Consider the following 9,587-nt stretch of genomic DNA (forward strand, 5'->3'; position numbering starts at 1 on the left):
GCTGTATTAATTTGAAAAAAAATGCCGGATATCAATTTTTGTAATTCTCATTGTGGGGTCCCTGCATGATGAATTCGCACTGTATTACGATATTAATCTGATGGTTTCATTTTGTACACTACTTAGGCCATGAATAAGGTTCAGGACAGACCAAAGCACTCGTGTCGCCACATAATAATATTAATAATAATGTGTGTTGCTGGAAGGATTAATAAAGTAAATATTCATAAATTCAAGAATATTTTAGGCCACTTTCACACTAGCGTTGATATTTTCCGGTATTGAGAGCCGTCATAGGGTCTCAATACCGGAAAAAACGCTCCTGTTTGTCCCCATTTATTGTCAATGGGGACAAAACGTAACTGAACAGAACGGAATGCTCCAAAATGCATCCTGTTCCGTTTTGTTCTCATACCAGAGAGCAAACCATAGCATGCTGCGGTTTGCTTTCCGTCCTGGGATGCGGAGCAAGACGGACCCACAATGCACGTCAATGGAGACGGATCTGTTTTCTCTGGCACAATAGAAAACTTGATCCGTCCCCCATTGACTTGCATTGTGGGTCATTATGGATCCATCATTGCTATGTTAAAGATAATACAACCGGATCTGTTCATAACGGATGCAGATGATTGTATTATCAGTAACAGAACCGTTTTTGCTGAACACTGCCGGATCCAGTAAAAACGTAGTGTGAAAGTAGCCTTACATGACGTGCGCTATTCTGACACTAACACAGACGTGTGAATAAGGGCTCTGATGTATTTTTCTTCCGTTCAGTTTTTTTACAGCTCTGTATATGGAACTATTCATTTCAATCGGGCTTGAAAAAAAAAAAAGAGAGAAAGAAATTCTGTGTCCGTATGTCCATTCTGTAAAAAAAAAAAAATATTTGAACTTGTCCTATTTGCAGAGAAGGACAGGCATTGTTACAATGGACCAAAAAAAAAAAAAAAAAAACGTCCATTTTTTTCTTTTTGCGGATCCATGTTTTACAAACTGCAAAATACATAGTCGTGTGCATGAGCCCTAAGGCAGTATCTGCAGACAATCTAGTTGCCAAAATGGGATTAACAGGAGATTGGATGTAACATGCCTGATCCCACAAAAGTGAAGCCATGTGTCGCGCAGCTCATCTGCTTACTCTCCCCAATATAATGAATATACGCACTCAGCCTAGCCAAGCATGTATGCCTATGGTGGAGTCTAGAGAAATAGCTGTTGGTTGAATGGTTATTTGAGTGATAGCTAATCTCATTTATGGCCAGCTTTAAAAAAATGCTTTTATCACTAGACGTGTTTTTGTGATTTAACGACCCTGTTTTTTTTTATTAGTTGGACTACCAAAATATATTTTTTTTGCATTTTTACGTGACACCTAGAGATTTTTATTAAAATGTCTTTTTAGAGAATTCTTTTTCCTTTTTTTTTTTAGGTTAGAATTTTTTAGGTTAAACCCCCCAACAAAATAGTAATTTTATTTTTTTAAACTATAGCTTTTTAATTATTTAAATATACAAACTGACACAAAAATAAATTATAAAAATTTATGGTTTATGGTTCCTGATTTTGTGTCAGTGGTTGATATATAATATGTATAGTTTCGTCTGCATGTTTCGACGGTTTCAATGTCCCGATGAGTGGGGAAAAAGACCTCTGGGGGACACGGACACTTATTTTTTTGATATTTTCCATTGTAACTGGGGCATCCAAAGGAGCCCAGTTACAGGGGGAAAACATCCCCTTATGGAAGCATTGTACACAGCCAGAAATTATCAGAGTCTGCTAAGACCCTGCAGCTCTCCTATACCTAAGACACATGGAGATGTCTTCTCGTCACTGACAGTTGGGGACCCAACCTGCTAAATTTCAGGAGCTTTAAGGGTACTTTCACACAAGCGTTAAAGTTTTCCGGTTTTTAATTCCGTCATAGGGGCTCAATACCGGAAAAAAAAGGCTTCAGTTTTGTCCCCATCCATTGTCAATGGGGACAAAACTGAACAGAACGGAATTCTCCAAAATGTATTCCCTTCCGTTTAGTTGCGTTCCCAGAACGGAGAGCAAGTCGCAACATGTTGTATTTTGCTTTCCATCCTGGGAAAAATGATCTGTCATGAACCCCAATGCAAGTCAATGGGGACGAATCAGTTTTCTCTGCCACAATAGAAAACGTATCCGTCCTCCCTTGACTTTCAATGGAGTTCAAAACTGATCCGTTTTGACAATGTTAAAGATAATACAACCGGATCCGTTCATAACGGATGCAAAAGGTTGTATTATCAGTAACGTGAAAGTAGTCTAATACGTCGACATGCATGTACTGCGCTCTGGATTAGTCATGCTGACATTTATATACCTGCTAACCCTGACAGGGCATAGACAGCACGTATATAGCCGTATGGCAGTTGTGAAAGGGTTAAACATGTTTGACGTACACTATTTGTCTGTTGGGCTGCCAAACACTTGCCTGACATCTGGGAAACAATGACCAGGCAGATCCATTCTATGGATTCTCCCTGTTCAAATTGTGATACCGGACCCATTGTGATTTTATAATTATATAACTCATGGATTAAGTCTGGGATTTTAATTGATAGCATTAAAGGTTATATTTTAAAAAGGGTTAATATTTCAATTCTATGACAGTTCAACAGAAATTGGTGCTAACAAGCGCAGAATAGCTTAAGAAAAACATAAAAAGCTGGAATTAGACTTACCGGTAATTCAGTTTCCACGAAATCACCACGACGGCCACTAGGAGATTGACACCTGACCTCTGTAGGGGCAGGAACAGAGAGAGGGTTTAAATCCCTCCCCCTTCCACCACCATCACCAGTGTGTCCAAAATTACAGAGACAGAAAAAGGTGGTGAGAAAAATTTTTAATAAATCAAGAAGGTATTACTTCATAACCTCCCAACTAAGGACTAAATTAAGGGTAGGGAATACGTGCAGTCGTGGTGATTTAGTGGAAACTGAATTACCGGTAAGTCTAATTCCGGCTTTCCACCTCATCAGCCACTAGGAGATATAAAAAATTCTAACCTGGGGGGGGGTCCAAAAGACAAGTCTGAACTAGATAAGTCTAGTCTATAATGTTTCGTAAAGGTGTGAATGTTGGACCAAGTGGTAGCTTTACAGATGTCCTCTAGAGAAGCTCCCGCTCGGCCTGGGAGGAGGCCATAGCTTGGGTAGAGTGAGCTCTTAGATTTGAGGGGTAAGGAAGGCCTTGGATCTCATAACAGATAGAAATGGAATCCTTAATCCATCGTGCTAGAGAAGACCTAGAAGCTTTTAGACCCTTATTCTTACCTGAGAATAAGACAAATAGATTATTGGTTTTACGGAATCCTTTTGTAACTTCAAGATACCGTAAGACCGAGCGTCTTACATCTAGTTAATGGAAACTGGATTCTCTATTGTTAGAGGGATTACCACAAAAGGAAGGCAAAACTATCTCCTGGTTTCGGTGGAAATCAGATACTACTTTAGGAAGAAACCCGGGATCTAGCTTAAGAATAATTCTATTATCGGTGATGCAGAGATAGGGTTCTTGTATTGATAAAGCTTGAATTTCACCTAGCCTTCTTGTGGACGTGATGGCAACCAGAAACGCGGTCTTTAGAAATAGATGTTTGGTGGAACAACTTGAAAGGGGCGAGTGTCAGGCCTGTGAGCACTGTATTGAGGTCCCAGTTGGGGATCCGGGATTTTAGAGAAGGGGGTAGCCGAGAGGCTGCTTTCATAAATCTTCTGATCCAGCGGTGGTTGGCTAGATCTTGATCGAAGAAACAAGCTAGGGCCGAGACTTGTACCTTCAAGGTGGAGGGTCTAAGACCTAATTCGAGACCCTGCTGGAGGAAGTCTAGGATCTTCTGAAAATTAGGCGGCTCTAAGTTCGGGGCAGGGTTACCGATCCAGGAGCAAAACCTCTTCCAAATCTTCAGATAGATCGAGAAGGTAACCTTCTTTCTACTCGCTTTCAGGGTAGATATTACCCGATCAGAAAGACCCTGTGATTTCAACCTCTGGACCGCAGGATCCAAGCTGATAAATTTGAGGAAACCCGGGTTTGGGTGTAAGATTGGCCCTTGATGAAGCAGGTCCCTCCTGGAAGGGAGAGGCCATGGGTCCTCTACTGACAGGTTATTTAAGGAAGGGAACCAGCTCCTCTTCGGCCAATAAGGGGCTATTAATATTAGAGTTGTATCCTCTTCTGAATTATCCTGGGAAGTAGAGACAGGGGTGGAAATGCATAACAGAGGTTCCAGTCCCATCGTATCGTGAGCGCGTCCAGCGCCCAAGGATTGTCCCATGGATTCAAGGAACAGAACGTTGGTACCTTTGTGTTCCTCTTGGAGGCGAACAGGTCCACTTGAGGGGTGCCCCATCTTTCTATTAGTATCTGGAACACGTCCTGGTTTAGAGACCATTCGGTGTGGTCTATTAGCTGCCGACTGAGATAGTCTGCTTCCACGTTTAGTGCTCCTTTAAAGTGAATCGCGGAGATGGATCTTCAATTGAAGATCTTCTTTGCCACGGACATCAGCTTCTCTGATCTCTTCCCTCCTTGGTGAGAGAGGTATGCTACTGCTGTAGTATTGTCGGAAAGGATCTTTACATACCGGCCCTCGAGTAGGTACTCTGCTGTTTTCAGAGCTTTCCAAACCGCTTTCAGCTCTCTGAAGTTGGAAGATTGAGAGCTGGTTGTTGACAGCCAGGAACCCTGAAAGAAATTATCTCCCACTTTCGCTCCCCATCCTTTTTCGCTTGCGTCTGTAAGCACTTGTATGTAAGGAGTCTTCTCCCAGGGAACTCCTAAGGACAGGTTGTTTGTGCTCTTCCACCAGTCTAGGGAGACCTTCACCACTGGAGGGATCGGCACCTTGTGATCCAAAGAAAACTGCTGCCTGTTCCAAATTCTGAGAATCTATGACTCGAGAGATCGGAAGTGGGATTGGCTCCATGGGACAGACAGAATGCAGGAAGAGATAAGACCCAGAAGACTCATGGCTTCCCTTATGGGACAAGACCTCCTGTTCTGAAACCGTCGGATTTTCAACTGGAGGTTTCTGACCTTGTCTGGTGGGAGAAAGGTATGGTGAACCCTGGAATCCAGGATGACCCCTAAAAACTGGATTGTGCTGGAAGGTAGAAGATTTGATTTCTTCTGGTTCACCAACCACCCTAGATCTTGGATGAGAGACAGGAAGGTTAGTAGGTCTGTTCTGAGTTGGTTCTCAGAATTTCCAATCAGGAGGAAATCGTCCAGGTATGGTACGATCACCAGTCCCTTGGGTCTTAGGAAGGCCACCATTTCGACCACCAGTTTCGTGAAGACTCTGGGAGCAGATGATATCCCAAAAGGGAAGGACCGTAAACTGGAAGTGAAGGGTTACTCCCCTGTGGTCTTGGATGGCAAATCTTAAAAACTTGAGAATTTGGATGGATTGGGACGTGGTAGTAAGCATCCTGTAGATCTACTGTACACATGAGAGCATCTTTCCCTATTAAAGGTATCAGGGACTTTAGGGATTCCATCCTCAATTTCCGATATACTATGAACTTGTTCAGGGCCTTTAGATTTATAATGGTCCGGAATGAGCCTTCTTTCTTTTCTACCAGGAAGAGATTCGAGTAGAACCCCTGTCCTAGCTGTGTTGATGGAACCTGTATTATCACATCCATTTCCAGAAGGCTCTGAATTCCCTGCAGAATCTTCTTGCGTACGTTGAAAGAGCTCGGGTTGGTAACAATGAAGCGGTCTGGGGGAGATGAAGAAAATTTGATTTGGTATCCGAATTTTATGATGTCCCAGACCCAAGGGTTTGGGGTAATGGACTCCCAAGGAGCCAGAAAATTCTTCAATCTCCCTCCGACTTTGGCGTCATTGTTTATCTGAAGATTTGTTTTGAGAGGAGGAAGGGGTACTTCTACCCTTGCCGCCCTTCGGATAGCTCCATTGTCCCGACTTCCCTTTATCTTGTTCTGGCTGGTAGGGGCACGAAAGGGATATTTTCTTTTATAGAGTCTTCTCTAAGATACGGTCCAGAACAGGGCCAAAGACATATTCCCCTGAAAACGGAATGGAGCATAACTTTCTTCTTTGAAGTGTTGTCTCCTGACCAGCTTTTCATCCACAGAGCCCGGCGGGCCGCGTTGGAGAGGCCGGCGTCTTTGGTAGCTAATCTGACGGATTCTGCCGAGGCATCTGCCATGAATGCCGTGGCTGACTTTAGTAAGGGGAGGGACCTTAAGATTTCTTCTCTAGGGGTGTTGTCCCTAATGTGAGACTCCAATTCATTTAGCCACAACCCCATGGACCTTGCCACTGAGGTGGCAGCAATATTAGCTTTTAAGTTAAACATAGCGGCTTCCCAAGATTTTTTTAAAAAAGACTAGCCGCCTTCCTATCCATGGGGTCGCGTAACTGGGAGGCGTCCTCAAAGGGCAAGGCAGTCTTTTTATTGACTTTTGCCACTTGAACATCAAATTTATTTTTTTCTTCGAAAATTTTGCATTCGTTAGGGTCAAACAATAAACGATTCTTGAAGGACCTGGACACCCCCAAGCGCTTTTCTGGATTGGACCACTCATCAAGCACCATATTGTGTATGTTTTCGTTGATCGGGAAAACCCAGGGTTTTTTAACCCGGAGTCTCCCGAACATCTCGTCCTGCACGGAGTGGGCTTTTGGGGCTTCTTCTACCCCCATAGTGGCCCAGACTGCTCTTAGTAGGTCTGGCATTTCATCCAAGGAAAAACAAAATCTGTCCGATTCGGAAATCTCAATATCAGAGGAGGCCTCCTCGTCCTCCCAGGTTCTGGAGGATGAAGCATTTTCCGCTATCTCCTCCGAATCTGATAAAGAAAAAGATGGTCCCCTCTGTCTTTTAGATGGACATAACAGTATAGTGGGGCGCCAGTTACACGTGACCAGTATCACAATGGTGGCAATATAGACATGTATGTATATATGATGATAGGAAGAGTAGCTACAACAGTTTGGTTAGCGAGTCTATTATTTTTAAATTGTGGCTGTATGAAAACATGCCATCACCATATTTAAAATGAAAAATTTGAAAAACATTAAGTCAGGGGACTTACTTCACCAGGGAGGAGGATGAACAGGATAAGCTCACGACACCTGTTCCCCTTACCTCCCTCGCCTGTAAGATGGATACGCACCCCGTCCTCGTGTTGAAAGAAAACTGGAGGGCTTCAGACAAAGGATGCTTGTTTTATTCCTATTAAAAAGCTTGACGCGTTTCGGGGATTACAACTAAGTCCCCTTTATCAAGAGCAAAAGTATACACATAACATAACACTAGACAGACTCACGCTTAAGTAGGGAGGATGCATATCATTTGTTTGATGGATTCCATGGCGTCTCATTGTGGGCAGTCACTTCCTGGTCACATGACCTCCGGGGCCGGAACAGGAAGTGTATTGGTGAAAAGCTATGGCTGAATGTTCTTAATTTGCAGGGGTTAAATCGCTATATTCAGAGTAACAAAGTTTTCCATAGGGGAATATATTTTAACCAGCGGTCTATACCCTCTGGCTGCGTTCCTAGAGGTTAGATTTCGCTGTGCGTTCCACTGTGGAACACACCTATACTTCGCCTCCTGGATAATCTGTTACCCTTTGGTGCGCTCCAGCCTGGAGCGCACAGCAACGAATCCACTTCCTGTGCAGTCACTTGTAACCCGATGCGCTCCAAGCTGGAACGCACCGTTCTAGTTTCCTGCCGGGGGGAGTGGCTACGTTCTTTTAGATGGAGGCAGGTCCCTGGGTAAGAAGGAGAATTGGGATAAGGAGGATTTTACTTTCTCGTGTATCATGGATCTTAGCTCCTCAATAAAAGAAGGCTGTTCTTCACAAATAACGCTAGAGATACAATCTTTGCGTAATCTCTTGCGGTAGTCATCCGGAAGTCGCTTAAGACAGGACACACACTTAGCCGGCTTTTTTCTGAGCCTCCTTAAGGACCTGGGGAAAAATAGCCTCAGTCAGCTAGCTGAACATACATGAGGATATAGAACATGTAAGCCCCAAGCCAGAGAGGTGGAGGAGGAGGAAAAAGCAAGCAACTTGGTAGTGTTAAAAAGAAGTAACAGGGCAGATATGCGCTTCCCCTAAGGGGAACTTACGGCAGGCGTCACGGAAGGGTCTCCAGAGGAGCGGGGCTTGGTCGACATGTCGGCACACACAACGGTATGTTGTTCGGCACTTCCATGTGCTCTGCCGATATTTTAAAAGGAGACGCATACTAAAAGACATCAATTCCTCCGTCCACCGGAAGTGACGTCTGCCGCATTACCTGAAGTGCTTGACGCGCACCCGGCTACAGCCCCAGAGGCCCGGTGGGAGATCGCGACCTGGGAGCAGGCTCACATATAGTAATGGAGCGAGGCCTCCCTCTATCAGCCCTGCCCAGCATTAGTACGAGGACCTCAGGAGGGCAGTAGAAACACCAGGTAAGGTGTTACGGCGTCCATCATCTTCATCTCCCTGGCAGGGAGACGCTCTCTGCCCCTGTCCTCTGTAGGGACAGGAAACACTGGTGGTGGGAGGGGAGGATTTAAACCCTCTCTCTGTTCCTGCCCCTACACAGGTCAGGGGTCAATCTAGTGGGCGTCGTGGTGATGAGGTGGAAAAAAAACAATGCTTTTACTGATGCAGGTTTAATGCTGCTCAAGTCCTCTCCGCTTCCTGCTCCTGTGCCGTCTCAGCCAGTCAGTGACTGCCGCGGTAACGCATGTAATTGGCTGAGCATTGGAACCAGTCGAGGTGAGTATAAGTTAAGATTTTATGTTTTTAAGCTATTCTGATCCCATTGCCACCATATCTATGTGCAGCAGTACTTTAGAAGCCTGAAAGCCACATACCCAAAATACTTCTCTCAACACTATGGCCAAAATCAGGTTGTTCTTCTGAAAAAAAAATGCAACACAAGCGAATAAAAAAAAAAAAAAAAAAAAAACACAACACAGCTAAAATCTGGCCATGGTGGCTTTTGCCACAAAACAGTGTTAAAAATGCAGCATCTCTTCCATATTGTGCTTAGAATTTCATTGACTGCTAGCAAACGCGTTTCATTTTTAGCAACCAAAAAAGTCATTAAAAATCTGGCCTACACTATGCATGAATCCGCAATACACGGACACCGTTCCGTGTGCATTCCGCATCACGGATGCAGACTTATTCTCTTCAATAGGTCCGCAAATCTGGAGATGCGGAACGGTACCCGTGTATTGCGGTCCGCAATACGGCCATGGAGCGCACACATTTGTGGGAAAGAGGCCTTACAGTACTGGGGTTTCGTCCCATACTTCCGTTCCACAAAAAGAACATGTCCTATCTTTTTGGGGAACGGCCGAATCGCGGACCCATTAAAGTGAATGTGTCCGCGATCCGCTGCGGCTGCCCCACGGTGGCTGTTCGCGCATTGCGGACCGCAGTACGGTCACGGGGTGCACACGTTTATGTGCAAGAGGCCTAAGTGCTTCCAGGTAACCTTACAGACATTAAATGGTATGCGTAATTTCCATCACCAAAAATAACAGCTCCACGTCTTTACAAAGG

This window comes from Bufo gargarizans, chromosome 6 (assembly GCF_014858855.1).
Source record: "Bufo gargarizans isolate SCDJY-AF-19 chromosome 6, ASM1485885v1, whole genome shotgun sequence".
In the NCBI taxonomy this organism is placed as follows: Eukaryota; Metazoa; Chordata; class Amphibia; order Anura; family Bufonidae; genus Bufo; species Bufo gargarizans.